Source organism: Terrapene carolina, unplaced genomic scaffold, assembly GCF_002925995.2.
Source record: "Terrapene carolina triunguis isolate 2854851 unplaced genomic scaffold, T_m_triunguis-2.0 Scaffold199, whole genome shotgun sequence".
Classification (NCBI taxonomy): domain Eukaryota; kingdom Metazoa; phylum Chordata; order Testudines; family Emydidae; genus Terrapene; species Terrapene triunguis.
In genome coordinates, this window is record NW_020664550.1 from 3,952,084 (window position 1) to 3,969,675 (window position 17,592).

Genomic DNA, 17,592 nt, shown 5'->3' on the forward strand with positions numbered 1-17,592 from the left:
GCTCTGTTTCTAACTACTAGACCATTAGAAATAAGGCATGCATTTTTAACGGTGGTGGTGATTCACCATTGGAACAAACTAGTGGTGATTCTCCATTCTTGGTGTCTTCAGATCCAGACTGGATGCTTTCCTGGAAGATAAGCTTTAGTCAGACACTAGTTCTTGAAGTCAGCCAGAGATTATGGGTCTACTTCAGGAGCAAGTGGGTGAGGTTCTGTGGCCTGTGATGTGCAGGAGCTCAGAGTAGATGATCATGATGGTCCCTTCTGATCTTAAAGTCTATGAGTCTGTGATACAGAAGTGTAATTCTGTGGCCTGTGCTATACCGGAGTCAGATTAGATGATCACAAATGCCTTCTGATTTTAAAAATGTGAATCTAGACCATAGTCCAGCCTTGAAATATATTTTGGGGAGGCCTTCATTGGCTGGGTAGGTTAACTACAGGGTGCTGCTCCTTCTCTGTTCTGTCTGTGCCTCTGTTTTCCTAAGTGGGATACTAATACCACCTAAATAAGGATGATCATACTTAACTGCATCCCAGGGAACGTGTGAGATTTCATTGCTACTTTTAAAGTGACTTGAGGCTCTTGGCTAAGAGTTACTCTCGAGGTATTATTATTGTTGTTGATTATGTATTATCAGCTTTCATCATATATTATTAACAAGGGCAAAATCCAGCAGGTTTTTGGGGGTTATTGGATATGCTTAGGCTCTAACTTAGGTTATGTAGTATAAAGCCTTGCTTTTATGGACTTAAATGGTGTGGCAAACTTGGCACGAGGCGTTGGAGTGATTTTATTTTTATTTTGCTTTAATTTTAGAAGCAAAACACCTGGGGTAATAATTCAGTGATTTGTGGTGGTTTTGCCTTTTTTTAAAGCTTTTATTTAAAATATATACCGTATATACTCGTTCATAAGCCAAATTTTTTTTAGTAAAAAAGGGAAACATCAGAGTAGGGGGTCGACTTATGAACGGGTATAGAGGGGGGAGAGGTGGGACACAGCCCCCTCCCCCAACAGAGGGGGCAAGGAGAGGCAGCAGAGCCAGAAGGGAAGAGGCGGGGCCAGAGTCTCTCCTCTTCTGGCCACGCTGCTCTCCCCCCCAGCCTCCGAAGCAGCTGCAGCTTCGGGGCTGGCAGGCTGCGGCTGTGCCGCTTGGCCCCGCTTGCCGGAGCACGTTGCAGCCAAGCCAGAGACATCCTCCCCTGGCCCACCCCAGCTAAGGTGGGAAGGGATGGGATGGGGAGAGTGTGGAGGTCCCGGGCTAGGGGTGGGTTGGGGAGGGGCTACACGGGGAGGGGTCATTTGGGGAGGTTCCAGGTTAGGGGTGGGGTCATGTTGGGGTTGGTCACAGAGGTTACTCCCCTGACCCCCAGCTTCTTCCCTCCCAAAATATTTCCCCACCAGTTGCTGTCCCGGCCTGTCAGGGTAAGCCGCTGGCAGGCCAGGACACTTTGTTTACTTAGGTTTACTTCCGTGCCTGCAGACGCTCAAGGTAAACAAACCTTCTTGGCCCGCTAGCAGCTTATCCTGATGGCCCGGGAACCAAAGTTTGCCGACCCCTGAATTTTAGGGTCGGCTTATGAATGGGTCATAGAAATTTGCCATTTTTACTTAGCCATCTTGGGGGGGTGGGCTTATAAACGAACCGGTTTATGATACGGTACTTAAGAAATCCGAACAACTTAGAGCCAAATGCAGTGCTAGTGCAGTTCCTACGGACATTGCTGTGGTCCCACGGTTGTAATGGAGAACAGAATGTGGACATCCAGGATTTAAGGAGACTTTGTCTGGGTAGTGTGTCCAATAGAAGAAAAAAGGTGGGCTCAAACCTAATGGAAATGCTCATGAAATGGATTTCATTGCATTTCTCTGCCTCTCTCTATCCACGCCTTTCAAATGTTCCTTGTCTTGGGTCTTGTCTACATGGGAACATTGCACTGGTTTAACTTAAATCATTTTTAAACTAATATAATTAAACTGGTGTGAATGCCATTGTTGATGGTCTTGTTTTAAGAGTGGCTTAGCCTGTTCCCAGTCGATGTAAGTGAAACTGAAAAATGCCACTTTTTTATTGGAATAAGAATATTCACACAGGGGTGTGACCAATTGAACTGAATTATTATTTTGTGTATTGTGGGAGCAGCTGGGAACCTGAGTCTGGGATCCAGCCCTCACTCTTCTAGGTACTGCACAGACACAGAACAAAAGCCCCGGCCCCAAAGAGTTTACAGTCTAATCTGTTTAAGTTCATACTTTAAATTAAGCTGGTACAACTTTCTTGTATAGATAAATCCCAAGACCCAGGGTCACTAATGTTTCATGCAGATTGAGTGTCTCCCCATTTTTATTGTTGAAAATTTACTTCAGAAATAAAGAATCCTGAAACTGAAGTTATAGGTAGTCATTTATGTTAAAGGGAGGAATCCCAGAATATTTCAGGATACCTACACGAAGATTTTATTGTACTGCATGCATCTAATCTAATCTATCCGTCGTCCTCCTCCATCACTGTGATATGTGGGTAGCTCTGTTTTGGATTTAAATAGCCCCTGAGAGGGCTGAAAGCTAAGCACAACCGTGCAGTTGTTGCATGAGAACCAGGAAGGGAAACTTAGCAGAAACAGAAAGTGAAACTGACCAGGCTGGCTTCACCGTTGTATGTGGGGGCTAGCTCCATAGATGGTACTGCCAGCACTTGTGCCATCAGTGGTGAAAAATAAGCCAATCAAGTGTTTAATGTGGGTGAGTTTTCGCTTGAGGAGGGAATTGCTGATTCATCCTTTGTATTTCTGAGAGCAGGGTGCCTCCTTGGTACTGGCTGGAATCAGAGCAGCCAGTCACCTGACTGATTTGTCAGATTCCCTAGCAGCCTGGTGGGAGCTCTCAGAAAGGCCTCAAAGCTGCAGCAAGACTGAGGTAAACAGTGTGTTGTAATATTAGCAGATGATAATGCAAAACCACACGCAAGCCAGAGGGTGGGGTGGGGAGGAGGAGGGAGGCAAAAGGAACAGATATGCTCCCCTCCCCTGACTGGAAAGACATGTTTACAGCCAGAGAACAGAGAGGGGACTTTTTGGAAAGGTGGGAGGGAATGGGAAGAGATTCCTCTAGCTTCCTGAATCGCTGAGAACAGCACTAGCTTTAGAGCATTTCCTCCTAGCATGAAGGCTACTTTCCCCAGTCCTTTGAGGGAAGATGATGGGTGAGGTTTGGTTTCAGCATGAAGTGACTGGGGGGGCCGGTGAGAGGAGACCCACACCCTATCCATGGGGTGAGGCTCCCAGAAGATGCCCAATGAATTGGGACCGCAGAGTTGTGTAACCTAGTGCGGAGGGAGCTGTTCCATGCTATTGCCCTGCAGAGCTCTAGCTCAGGTCAGAGGGACGTGGGGAGAATGATGCGAGCCACCCTGGGTCAGTCGAATTGCCAGATATTTCTCCAAGCCACTACATATATTTAATATCCGCTAATGTGGGAAATACAGCCCTGTCACCTCACCTCTTTCCTTGTCTGAAACAGGTTCAGGACACAGCGGCCTATTCCATCTCCTCCGTGCGAAGGCCCTTCTCCTTTGTCTTTCAGGACTCCAACCTGTGCCCTTCTGCTCCTCTGGATTGTCCCTTTCATAGGATCCGTCCCTTCACGCCCCAATCCTTTTCTTCCCATACACTCCTCAAGGAAGCTAAGCGACAGTGCTGATAATCAGACACAGCTGCTTGGGCCAGAATCTCTTGGCTCGCTAGTGATTGAGTTGGCACCTGATAGTCGGAGCCTTGTGGCAGCTCTCGACCCCACCGTTGCGAACCCAGGCCTAGGGGGTGCCCCGTTAGGGCTGGATCCTGATCTTGGTTGTGCCAACATCACTCCATAGTTTTCAATGGGATTACTCTGAGGTCAGACTCAAACGTAACCTTCAATAAACTCTAAAATGCGGGGCTTGCACCGAGTGGGGAGGGGGGGGAGGGGGAAGAAGCAAAGCTGGTGTTGCTGATTTCTTCATTGTCGGTTACATTTTTACAGCTCGGAACTCTGCCCTCCGTTAATTAACATGCCTGAGAAGTGGGCTCGGGGCTGGGACAAAGGTAGATCCGGGTGTGAAAGCAGGGACAGTTGTGAGGGCTATTTGGGAAGTCAAGTCACACTCTGTCCTTTTGACTTGTTTATTATTGGGTATGAGCAACAGCTGCAGCTCCTGTGTCCAGAGAGGCCGAGAACTCATGGGGCGACGCAGGCACGGTACAATTACATGCAATCCACCTTGTGTTAACTCTCCCGGCCGCCCAGGGTGGGCTGGCTGATGCACATTTATAAATACTACCTGCTTCCCAGCACTGCGGTGCATCTTCCAAAACAGCCAAGGTGAGGGGAGACGAGGGGGATGGTTGGAGGTTTCATGTAGGTCCACCTCCCTTAGGAAGGGGTATAGGGTTCCTTCAACGACTGGATGCTTTATCCCTTTAGTTTGAGATTGCCAGGAGCTTGCAGGTATATCTATGCTTCAAGCTGGAGCTGTAATTCCCAGCTCAAGGAGTGCTAATGCGAGCTAAGAGCTAGTGTACTGGTCTGATTCTGACCCCCATTGCCCCTAGTTTACATTGCTGTATCTCCTTTAACCTGTTTGAGTCCGAGCAGAATCAGATTTTGCTTGTGTACCGGTCTTCTGTGGTAACTGCTGGACCATGATCCTTTTTTTTTTTTTTTTTTTGTAGGTTCCCCCCTTCTCCCCCTCCGTTCTCATGAGCCGTATGGGGGATCGCTCCTCCAGGGGTAGCCATTAGATGAAGTGGGCTGTAACCCACAAAAGCTTATGCTCAAATAAATGTGTTAGTCTCTAAGGTGCCACAACTACCCCTGTTCTTTTTGCGGATGCAGACTAACACGCCTGCTACTCTGAAACCTGTCATTAGAAAGTGCGGCCTTTGCTGAAATTAATCTGAAGGGCTGCCATTTCCCCTGTGTATGTGCGGAGAGCCTTTCACAAGCTTTGGCCAAAGTCATTCTGATTTTCCCTTTGCCCTTTTGCTCAAGGGTAAAAAGGATGGGGGTGGGTGGTGTTTTACACGCTCAGTCCCTGAGTGTTGCTGGGTTCCCTTTGCCTCCTTTCCTGGGTCACTGAGCTCGAGTTGATTTACCTTAAATGGAGGATTGATCTCCTGCCGTGTCTTCAGGGTGTGTGGTCTTGTGACTCGGTTAGGACAGAGTTTTAGTGAGCTTTGTCCCGCCTCCCCTCCGCTGCCTGGCTTGTGATGTTTAATTCTGGCGGGGGATTGCCACCCCTCCTTATGAGTGCACCGCTGGCTAGGTGCACTACGGAGTAGTTCTCCCTTTGCTCTGAAGCATCGTCTGTTGGTGGCCGGATCCCCAGGCAGAGCGGAACACTGGGTTGATCAGCTACAGAGATCCCCGTCTGTGTTTTCCGTACCGCCTTCCAGCAACTTGCGTCTGGTTTGCCTTGCGTGCGTACCCAGAATCCTTTGCAGCAGTTGCATGGTTCCTAAGTCAAGGGGCGAGGGGAATGAGTGCAGAGGCACCCAGTGTCCGAGGAGGACCAGATGCCAGGGACGGGCATGGGGCCTAGCCGATCCTCCTCCTTCCACATACGGGCACTTTGGAGGCTGGGGGCCATGCTTTGAAGTGTGATTGATCGTTGATCTCCCTGCCCGGGGTTTGCTTTCCCTCACCTAGGATGAGGGCACTGGCAGGTTTAGAGAGCTGGTTTTATTAACTCTCTCACTGCTGCCACAGAGGCAGCCAGGGGCATGGCAGTTTGTCCAAGGGGATGGATGTACCTGGCACGTTGGGTCAGAACTGGATCCTACTGTGTGCCTGGGGCAGCACCTGTCCAGCTCAGGTGGCTGCGGATGCTCCGGTAACCCTGACACAAGTGGAAGTGCCCCAAGGTAAATGGGGCTTGCGTGTCCCCCTCAGCCCGGGTCCTGCTGTTGCACGCCTGCCTGGAGGGGTAATGTTTTCACTGTGCTAAATGTCTGGGCTGCTTCTGACTGTGGTATTTAAAGTAAGGGAAGGGAAAACATTTGGCCTCTGACCCAAGTGCCTGTTAACAACACAGCGGTCCACGTTGCTGAGATGCCGGAGCTAAAAACAGGCCCTGTGACTCAGTCACTCGTTGGCCTCCTGCCCTTATTTGCTAAGGTCTCCCCTCCTGGTGGGCTCCGGGGGGCCTGCCATGCCTATTAAAGGGCCGCTTCTCCCTTTCAAGGCTGCGTGTCCCCGGTGACATGAAGGGGGCCCAGCCCAGGATGCCGCCCATGCGGCTGTGGGCGGTTGTCTTCCGTCCATCTGCCTAATCGATCTCTCTGCCCCTGCCTGCTTCAGCTGTGAGGTATCGAGGGCAGAATTTCACAGTTTGCCACTGGGCTTATGCAGCCGGATGCCAAAGATGTTTGGAAACAGCGATGTCAATTAGCTCTCCCCTTTGGTCTCCATCCCCTTGCGTCTCAGCCCCTTCACAAAGCCAAGTGAATGGTTGGCAGGTTTCATTCCTGTTCCATCTACTGGTGAGCAGCAGGGCCTTGTTTCCACATAGGTGTGTCGCCCGTGCTGTGCCCACATCGCTTAGTCTAGAGGCCTGCACTAGATGGGATTGGATCGGAGAGTGAGTCGGTTGAACTGTCCGGTAGTGCCCACCACGAAACTTCACTAGTGTGACAAAAATAATAATAATAGTATGTTGGTGGTGAGCCATGAACGCACAGCGAGCGTGCAAGTGGTGCAGAGCTCGGACACCAGTGATATACTACCAATGCACAACTGATATGCCAGTGCACAGCTAGTATGCCAGTGGTGCGCGAATAGCACACCAGTGGTGCATGACTAGTATGCCAGTAGTGAACTGGTGGTACATAAATAGCATACTAAGGCTACCCTGCCAATTCACAACCAGTTCTCCAGAAATATGCCACTGCTGCTCCTCCAGTGCACTAGCAGTTGGCTCTTTCGCTATTCGTACGCCCAAACTACGCTGCTGGCACCCCAGCACACCATCAGCTTGTGAGAGGGACCCCGGCGATGTGCGCGTGCAAACCCCTATTGCCATTGGCCTTTCTGGGGTCGCAGAGGGCTTTCTCATGACTGAGAAGTACCACAAAGATGGCAGGTGCTATGAAGAAGGTACTAAGGATCAGTCCTAGAGTTTAAGGCCAGAAGGGACTGTTAGATCATCTAATCTCACCTCCTGTGTCTCACAGGCCAGCCCTCCCTTCAGCGTTCAGCGTGCGAAGAGACATAGCCTCGCGGGAAGCTGCCTGAGCCACAGAGATGGCTTTCCGATGATACAGCCTCCCAGGGCCTGCCAAGGGCTGTAAATAACCCGAGCGTCAGCAGCCAGCCGTCGTCTCAGTGTGGGCTCATGGCATATGTCTCCTCAGGTTTGCCCTATGCTCCGCCACATAAAACAAGACTTGCAGTCCTTTGGGGACACTAGCTTCTTGTTCATAGTGCCCCTCTCATGCCTGCCTGGGGTGGGACGTGCCTCTGGTGCCATCTGCTTTGACCCTTCTGTTTCAGAGGGCTTGGGTGAGGAGGCTTTCGGCAGCTTGTGGTCTCTTCTCTCCGCTCATTTTGGGCCTGATCCTGGGAATTGCAGGGCATGGCAGTTTGGAATCCATCGGGATCAGGCCTTTGGAGAGGTGGCAGGATTAGCTGGACTGGGCACTTCGTTGCCATGGCGCACTGAGAGATGCATGTTGCGGCAAAATGTCTGGCTTGGGGATGGGCTATGGAGCCTGGCACTGGTTCTGATCCCACCCGGGTCAGTAGGTACCAGAGTTGTTCCCGTCTGGCTATTCGACGTGATGAAGGTGGGAGTTGGTCTGTTGGGTAGCAGACAGGTGCCCAGTTCGCATAGGTCGCCATCATGTGGCTGGGGGATGGGAAGTGCTGCCCCTTGTGTTAGTCTAACAGGAGGGGCAAGGACTGGACACTGAACTCCCCACTCACGCCCCACAGGGTCCCGCCAGGGGAAGGCTGGGGCCAGTGGGGGAAGCTTGCCTTGCGGCTGCCCTGCTCTGTGCTCGTAGTGGGGGACTCCATTCTCCAGAGCCGTCAATCCAGTGCTTTTCACCAGCACGAAACCAACTTCGAATCAATAAGGTGTGTCTGATTTCCCTGATCCTGCGGGCGACTTTGGGGCTGCTGCCATCAGCCAGCTAAACCCTAGGAGGCCCCCCAGCCGAGGGGGGCATAGGATGCCCAGGAGATCTGTGCCCCATCCCCCTACACATGGGGAGAGAACTAGCCCCTGGCTTGCAGTTGTATGTGCCCAGTTCTGATCTGTGTGAACGGGACCTAGAAGGATTCTGTTGATGAGAAGGGCGCTCAGCCCTGCACCCTCCTCCAGCAGTGTGTGGACGAGGTTTGTATGCACTAACTGGTAAATAAACAGAGGCCTTCCATGTCCCTCCTAGCTATTTAAATCCACAGACAAGTGAAAAGATAAAGATAGGCCCTTCAGTTCAGCTGGCCTGGGAATACTGGCAGCGGGAGCCCTGCCGTAGGAGCCTCTCTGACCCCAAACACAAAGGGGGGAGGTGGTAAATAGACTCTCCACAAGGGAGGGTGTGTACTGGAGTCCCTGGGCAGCAGAGCCAGCTGTGTGAGCCTTCACACAGAGTCCTTGTCGCTGTCCCCCTCTGAATCGGACTCTCGCCCCGGGGGTTCCCGCTGGTGCCAGCTCGGAGTGAGAGGCTCCTGGCGTCAATGCCGCATCTGTCTGAGCTACCGTTGTGTCTCTGGAGTGTTCCGATGGCCACAGGGAGCTCAGGGCTCCTGCTATTGAAGCCTGGGTGGGGGCAGATATTAGTGAGAGTGTAGTGGGGGGGTTGGGGAAGGAACATCTGGCTGTGTGCGTGCAAGAGCCATCATCCTTCCCCTGGAGTATGGGAGCTAGCTGTGAATGTCCTGCACCATTACTTGGTCACTGTCAGCTGTGGGTGTGCCCAGGGGCAGGGGAAATGCTGCAATGGGGTTTTGGTTTGTAGCCGCAGCTGCTCCCCATCTGCTTACCCCTGCTTTTCTGCATACACCGTCTTTCTGAGCGCAGCACCTTTGCCTGCTCGTTTGCCCCTGACAGGCCAGTGCCGTTTCACGTGGGTTGGGGGCAAAAGCTGTGGCGGTTGTGCTTCCTCCCCAGCTTGTGCAAACCACAAATGATGGGTGTGCGGGAGACCAAAGAATGAGACAACCTACAGGTTTGTGTGTTCAGAATAGACAGGGGCGTGGGTTGTTAGGAGTAGAGATGAGGCCAAGCCAACACCCCCCCACATCAAGGCACCCTGAATTTGGGGGCCAGTTTGGACCCGAATCCGGACTTTGTACCTGTCAGGTTGGGAGCTGACGGCCATGCCCTGTGCCACTGGAAATTCTAAGGTCTGATTCTCCGTGATTCCAGCGCCTTGTGCAATCAGTTACTCCAGTGCAAAGGGAGTGTAAAATACTACTGAGTGGGAGTGGCAACGATTTACACCTGCTCTGCCCTGGTGGAAATGACTCCCCAAGGTGTAGGGAGAATCAGGCCCCTGATGTGGTCACTGACAACACCTGTGCAAGGTGGGTGTAAAACTCGAGCACATCTGGCTTCTTCCCTCATTCACACTCAGGGCAACAGTCAATGTCCTCTTTGCCTAGGTGGCATTGAGTCTGCAAGCTGCAAAGCAGGGCTTGGCTCGGGGTGTTAGCTTAGCTCTGTGTTAGCTCCTAACAGCCTGGCCAGGGACCCAGCTCATGTCCTGATCCTCAGCCGGTATAAATCAGCACAGCTCCCTTGAACGTAGTGAAACTACGCTCACTTACACTCGCTCAGGATCTGACCAAATATGCCCAGCCACTGGACTAGAATGAGATTCATTTGCAAGGGCAAACGCAAATAGCAGAGCTCACTCATCTCTGAAATGCACCTTGTTTCCCTTTGACTTCCCCAGCATGTGCGCCGGGAGCTTTGCTACGATGGGGTGCATATTAGCTGTCTTTCCCTACTGCTTCCCCATCATTGCTCCCACTGGTGGTAGGACAACAAGGGTAGACAGGACTCTGGTTGGCAGCTCAGGGTCTGACCATTGGGATGTCTAGCCCTGCTCAGAGCAGGTCTAGGTGACGCAAGGGTTAAAATGCTGTCACCGTGCCTACTATAGGGCTCTGTTGATAGAGCCCCGCAGGTGATAGCAAGGGGGAGTTCTAGGGGGAAATCAGGGGAGTTTTACTGGAGAAGATAGCGTAGGCAAGGTCTGCGTGAGAGAGGAGTTGGTCCCATGGCTTTTCACCAATTGTGGCCGTGTGAGCTGAAACCAGCAGCCTCTGTTTCATTAACCCTGTCACTAACCTACTCTACCCAGAGTAACAACACTTGATTGCATCATAAAAGGGGCTTCTCTGCTGCCAGAAGTGCCATCTTTGGGGTGAGCTGTGAAATCAAGGCCCTGACCCTCGTGGTCAATAAGGATCACATGGCATTTATCGCAAGAATAAGGATGTTAGTCTCAGGGTCCTGGGCAAATTCCAACTTGGGTGACTGGATCCTTCCTATTAAAATTCCACCCTCTCCCCCTGCAATTTCAGTTAGATCCATGATTCTTCCTGCTGCTGCTCGGAATTGCTATGCAGCTGTTAAACAAGTCTCCTTCCCCAGAGGCAGCTGCATTTCAGCTGTGGGAACTCTGAGTCCTCCAAATTCGTAAAGCGCTTTGAGTGCCATTTGGACAAAGGGCAAGTCTAGTGCTGAAAGCACAGGTGTGGGGGCCGGTATCCCACAGACTCCCCCTGGCCTTGGGTAAGTCACATCACTTGTCTTTGCCTTAGTTTCCCTGTCAGTAAAATGTAGCTGATAATTCCTGCCACACACGGGTATTGCATGGCGTGGTTAATAAATGTCTGTGTAGCTCTTTGATATCAGTGGGCAGAAGTTGCAAAGGAAGGGCGGAGTAATATTCCCTGGAGGCTCATTAGCCTCTAGGAGAGGTTTGTGGGCCTAGTGGTTAGAGCAGAGGACTGGGAATCAGGCTTACCTTGGTTCTATTCTTGGTTCTGCCACTGACTTCTTGTGTGGCCTTGGGCAATTTCTGTAGCTTTGCTTCGTATCTTCGTTTGCATATCTGTAAAGGGAGGATAATGACCTATCTTGTGGGGTGGGTTGTGAAGCTTGCTTAATTGATTTATGACTGCAAAGCACTGAGAGATCCTTGGATAATACCAGGTAATAATAGTTCCTGGCTGTTATGAGTGCCATGGTAAGACTATGCCCGGGTTGAACAGAGCCGCCGAAGCCTTACATGCTGGCAGAGAGGAACTATAGACATGCGCCCTCGACCTGTCCCCATGCAAGGGGCATCTGAGTGTGACTGCAGAAGCTCTGCCCCCTTCCTACACATCACAGGTGGCTGCTCACATCCCCTCCAGCTAGTGGGCAGCAGTTGGGAGGTGCGGGAAATGTGCGTGTCGTCTTGGAGAGGTCACAGTCCGTGCGGTAGGAGGGCAGGAGATGTGGTGACGCCTCGTGGCCGTTGGGTCTATTTATTTATTTATTTTAGCCTGGCTTAGTAATTTCTTCGTCTCGTTAAGAGAATGAGACAAGCAGTCCCGGGGGCCTTTTGCAACTTCCTCTCCCCCGGCGCTACATTAAAAGCGGGGCCCTGAGGAAATGAGGAAATGCAGGAGTCAGACAGATTTACCCGGGCAGTGACGGGGGGATGCTGTTGGGTGTCCCCGTCCTAGTGAGGATCTGATCTCATCTCTCTACTATTCCTGGCTGCGGGGAGCCACGCTCGGCATTCAGGTAATGAGAATCGTGAGCAGCGGGCGTGTTGCACGTTCCTCCGTCCCCACTCCCAGTGGGTGCCAGATAGAGCAGAGCAAGTGGCTGTCCTTGCAGGACAGGAGAGGGGGGCACAGGTGAAGAGGGCATCTGTGGGACTATGTGATGACCGAACTTGTTGGTTTCCCCCATGCTGGAAGCAGAGCTGAAAGAGGGTGTGGTTTAAAGTGCCAGGGGGCTCTGTTCCTGGGACGCCTTGTAGGAGAGTAGCCAGCTCTGGATGGGGAGGAAAAAAGTTCTGCAACTTCGTGGTGCCCCCAGAGAGCACTGTGACTGTGGGACTGGGGTTCCGAGGGCAGGGGGAGCTGTCCGGAGGAAGCTGGATGTCCGAGCTTTCGGCTGGCTGTTGTCATTACAATTTCATAGTGGGAAAACAAGAACAAACCAAAGCCACTGGTCACGGTGGGGTGAGGACAGGAAAGGCCTGGCACCTGTCGGAGCAAATCTCAACGCAGAGTAAGCGTCTCTGCTCTGCGCCCTGTCTCGGTTGCCGGTTCTTACTGGCTCTGCGTTCTGAACCGGACAAGCAGGCATTCGGTTTAGAAGGGAATAGGGGCAATTTCGTCACCCCCACGTCTGCGTGCCTCCCTCGTTGTTGCTCCCTGTCCATCCCCGTGGTGCATACCAGCACCACTGCAGTGCCCTCTGGGTGCAGCTGGGAGCTCTGCCTACACCTGCTGTGCAGTACAGCCTTCGCAGTGTGACGTGCACAGCGTGAGCACCTCCATGGGATAGAACGCTCCATGCCATCTGCAGTGCAGGGCCTGTTTGTTACAGCTGTGCAGGGTTGCAGTGAGCTCAGTGTGGAATAACCAGCTGAGAGATGCAACCGTGCAGTGGCTTCTGTGCCAGCTGTGAGTTGCGCCCCCTCCTTGACTCCTCCTGGCTCTGGTATCCCGTGAACTCCTCGCTGGTGGCACAAATCTAGAGCAGGGACGCTCAGATTGTCGTCCCCCCACCCTGTCAGCCTGTGACGTGACCCCCCAACTTTTAAACCACGAGCTGGGGCTTGCGTCACTGGGCCCCCAGAGTCTCTGTGGGCTGTCCCTAAGTTTTAAACTTGAGGATGGTGGTGATCGCCTGTGTGTGTGTGTGTGTGTGTGTTATTTTTTTTTTTTTTTTTTTGGGGCCCTGCGAACTGGGTGTGGCTCTGAGCCAGTAGCAGCTGCTTGGTTGGGCTGAGTTTGGGTGCCCCGGTTTTTTGGACGTGTCTGTATATCTCTTGGATCTGCTGGGCCTCTGCCAAAACTGTGCGAGGCTTTTGGTGCCGAGCCGGGCCACCCTTTGGTGGGCACTGCCCTTTCCTTCCCTTAGTGGCATTCAGAAAAGAGAAACAAGGAAGGAAGATTGCTCTTTTGTGTGTGTGTGTGTGTATAAAGAAACAGAGTTATTTTCATTTCTTTCTTTTCTGTTTCCTTTCCTAAACACTTCTGTTTATCAGTGAAGCAGCACAAACTGAGTGTCGAAGGTCGGATCTCCCCCCACCCACCGGGCCTTCCCCACTCCCCGTTGGCTCCCTGTAGCAACCTTTCCACTGCTTGGGAGTCAATATTCTAATTGATCTTTCCATTCATAAAACACCATGATCAGCCATGGTTGGGTGGCTCAGGGGATTAGCAATGGGCCATCGAGCCTCCCCCTTCTCGGCCTCCAGTTCGTATCTGTTCAGCAGGCCTGTGTGGAATGAGTTTGGTGGCTCGTAGTTCAGTCTCCAGCTGAAAGGTGTCGAAGGCACCGCAGTTAGTCCCCTGGGTTGGGCTTCTGAGCAGAGAGGCTTCCCCCTGCTCCCCAGAGATCTTTTGAGAGCAGGGTTGTGGGGCAGTATGTAGGAAGCTTGCCCTGCTGTACGTGGCGCTGTGGATCAGTCTCTGGGGCGGGCACTCTGGCCCCCTGTGCTCAGTGGTGCTGGAACAGTTTTGTATAGTGTGTGTGTGGGTGAGGGGGGGGAGGCTGAGAGCCATTGAACCAAACTGTAAACCTTGCATATAATGGAAACCGCTTCAAGCCAGGGGGTGCGGTAGCACCCCTAGTACCAGCACCTGTGCCTGTGCCCTAGGACTGTGGGACACTCCAGGCAAATCTGTTACTCCATAGGGGATCCTGTCCACCTGTGCGTAGCATCCGGTGCCCAGGGATGTAAATCAGAGTGACTTCTTATAAAGCTGATGTATCAGTGACACCAGATCACACAACCTCATCTCCCTGTAACAGTGCAGCTGCTCTGCCCTGGGCACTCAGACTGTGCCCTGAAAGAATGGTGCTGTGCGTGTGCCTTGGCAGCTGGATGTATACTATCTGTGGCAGGGACAGACAGCCGTGCCCAGGATATTGCATCCAGGGGCCCTGTCACCAAGGACTGCTTGGCCCCTCTGCCTTAAAGCTTTTATCTGTGGTCTTTCTATGGATATATTATTTACAGGGCATTAAATGTGTCTTCTACGGTGAGGCCCAGCTTCTCCTCTGCTATGCAGGACAGTGTTCCTGCCAGTGTGAATCTCTGTCAGCCACTCACCAGAAGCGTAGATAGTGCTTGGAGAGGCAGCATCCCCTCCTTCTGTCCCATCTGTCTGGAACACGCCGTGCGCACAGAGTGAAATGGAGAGCGGAGGGGCCAGCACGAAGCGCTGCGGAAGTCTCATATAAACCTTGATATTCACCCCCCCTGCAGGGGAACCCTGCATGAGGCCTACAGGGGTGCCTGTCCTACCTCCTTTTCGGCCTCCCAGTGAGTACCATGACAAGGCTGGCAGTTGGTTCCCCTTAGCTAGGGTGGGGGCCTGTAACCTGAGCCATCCTGTGTGCTTTGCATGTGCTATATCTGGAAACTGGCTCGTTACGAGCTTTATTTTTAGTTCTGATTTTTATTTTGTTCGCTTCCACTGACTGCGTGGCTCAGACTTTCCCCAGAGCCATTCGGTGGCAAGGAGGGTCCCATTGCTTGGGGGATCTGGACGGTAGGAGATTGGGGGCGTGGGTAGTTCAAAATGGCAGCACCTTGCTGTGTGAAGGAGAAGCTGAGCCCTAAGCAGCGCTGGGTGTTAGGCTGCCATTCCTTCTGTATAAATAACTGCGGGGCATATTTTAAAATGTCACGGGCCGTACTGAGCCAACTGAGTGATAATTAGCTTCTGGGCAAGCACAGCGGTGCCTGGTAACAGGCAGCTCCACAAACCTGGTCAGTCGCTGAGCTACGGGTGTATGCAACTTCGGAAAATACACCCTGTTGCCAAGCAACTGTCCCGATGCACCAGGAGTTGCTGTCTGTTGGTTGATGCATGAACGGTCAGTAAAAACGACTCCAGGGGTCTGATTCTCTGGTGCTTCACAAGTGTCATTTGCACCTGTGCATAGGGAATGCAAAGTCCTCCCACAGCACAGCCTTCCACTCCCACCACTGGTAACATTTTTGTACCTGCTTGTACTCACTTTGCATAGGTGCAAGTGACAACTCAGGTAGGGAATCAGACCCTGTGGGCTTTCGTCCCGTGGTGACGTGTGCTGTATAAAACCGATCATAGACAGACAGGGTCCAGTTCTGTCCTTGGTTTGCACCAGTTCTGTTCTTGGTGGAATTACTCCAGATGAACATTGGTGCAAATGAGAGAACAATAAGATTATGACCCCAGTGAAAATGAAAAAGATCCATCAACAAAATGTGCATTGGTAAATAACAGTGAGATACTTTTAAGGAAGATTAATTCTTTATTCTGGCATCATCCGTTGTATTTCAGTCCTTTAATTTAATTTACTGTGGATATCAGAAATAAGCGGTTAGCTCCCATGCTACAGACTTTCTCTCTGCAAAATCACTGTGGGAGTGATTGTCTCACTTACTCTGGTGTAAAATGGATGAGATTGGGATTAAGTCTAGTATTTTATGTTTACACAGCAACTTTTCCCCAAAGGATCCCAAAGCCCTTCACAAACTTAGGGCATGGTCCTGCAAACCTGTATGACTAGGGGCTGGTCTGCACTACAAAGTTAGGTTGGATTAGCTATATTGCTCAGGGCAGTGAAAAATTTCACACCCTGTGCAATATAATTAAGCCGCCATATAACCCAGTGTGGCCATTGCTAGGAGAGGTGGATTTACCACATCGATGGACGAACCCCTTCCATTACTGTAGTAAGTATCTATGCTGCAGCTGTGCTGCTGGAGCGTTTCTAGTGTAGATATATCCTAGATTTTCCAAAGATCCGAAGGCCAGAGTGCTCAGCACCCAGGATTGGGGCCAGGCTTTCCAAACGGCTCAGCACCTAAATGTGCTGTGTCTTTTGGAAAAATTGGCCATTTATTATGCTACCTAAGTGGGAACACAGCTCTTTAGAAAAACGGATTCTTAGTGTAGTGGATCTCCAACTGTGATCCATGCTATATAAATCCAAGCTGTTGGTTTCTGTGTGTGTTCTTTTCTCTTTACTCTGGAAATAGGTCCTAAAGTGCTACAAATTCAGAACCATACAGATATTATCTAAACCTACCCTTGTGCGCGCTGTTAAAGATTTGCCGCATGCCACCCCAGAGACAGCTCCATTTGAGTGGTAAGTGAGGTGATCCCCATGTAGAATTTGAAGATCAACTTCTAAAGCTCACTGGGATCCTTTGGACTTAATGGATTTTAAATGCGACGGGCCTGAGTCTGATTGTCCTTTAAATTATCCCTGTGTAAATCTGGAGTAACCACATTAGTATCAGGGGTAAGTGAGGAGAATCCGAGAAATAGATCAGTTCTCTCCTGCCATAACTCTGTTGGCCCAACGTGTTGTTCCTAGAGTCCCACCTGCCAGAGGGCAAATGCCATCATGGTATCAACGTGGAAATTCCCCAGCAGGTGATAGCAGCAACCTCCCTGCACCTTGGCTCATGCAAGGAATATACCCCAGATTCTGCACGGAATGAATCTTCCTCTCTTGGTCCCTGTCTGGCACCCAGTGGGTGATCAGCATTGTGTTAGCGTGAGGTATGAATCAGCCAGTCCCCACCCCGATGTGGCTGATACATGCCCTGCAAGCCAGGGAGGAGCAGCTCTCTGCACTGTCGAATTCTTGGCCTGACCCCCAGCTGTGGCTCTGCGAGGCTCCCATTTGTAGCTCAAGGCTGCACACACAGTGCCTTTGTTAGCCTGAGCTCCAGCCAGTGGGGTTGGGACGCAGAGCACGTTAACTGCAGAGCATCGCTTCTTCTGAGTGGGCCACTCCGTCCCGCAGGCAGGGAGCAAATTCATGGATGCCATTGGAGACTGCATAGGGGAGTGAGCAGCCCTTTAGCTCAGGGACATCTAGCACCCTGATGCAAGGGGCCAAGACACCAGCCCTCAGCAGCGTAGTTGGGGACCAGGCCCTGGGTATCGAGTTCCTAGTGCACATTGGGCCCACTCCTGCTGGTCAGGCCTCTTTTTCTCCTCCGTCTCCCTTACTGCTCTGCGCCTGCTTCCCATCCTCCTCCACTGCCCATGCTGCTCTGGACCCTTCGCCTCCCTGCTGTTCCCTAAACCATCTGAGTTTAGGATCCACCTTCTGCTCACCATTCACGGGCTGGACAGTGTTTGTAGTGGGGTGTGAACAAGACTCCAGCTTTCGAGATCCCAACAGGTCTCTTGTGCAGGTATTCCAGCCCCACAGCTGACCAGACCTGTCCGTCTCCCCGTCCCTACTGCTTGCCCTCTAGGCTTCCCTGAGGCATAGGCTACCGGACACCTGTATTTTCCCAGGCTCGGGACTTTGTCCGAACCGTGTGAGACTGAGCCCTGTGAAACAGCTCG

General features: G+C 51.7%; 1 protein-coding gene across 2 annotated transcripts in view; it reads left to right on the top strand.

Moving 5' to 3' along the window:
- LOC112109568 (transcription factor EB) overlaps window positions 1–17,592 on the top strand; it is a 49,781-nt gene that overhangs the window by 10,785 nt on the left and 21,404 nt on the right. The window lies entirely within an intron of this gene.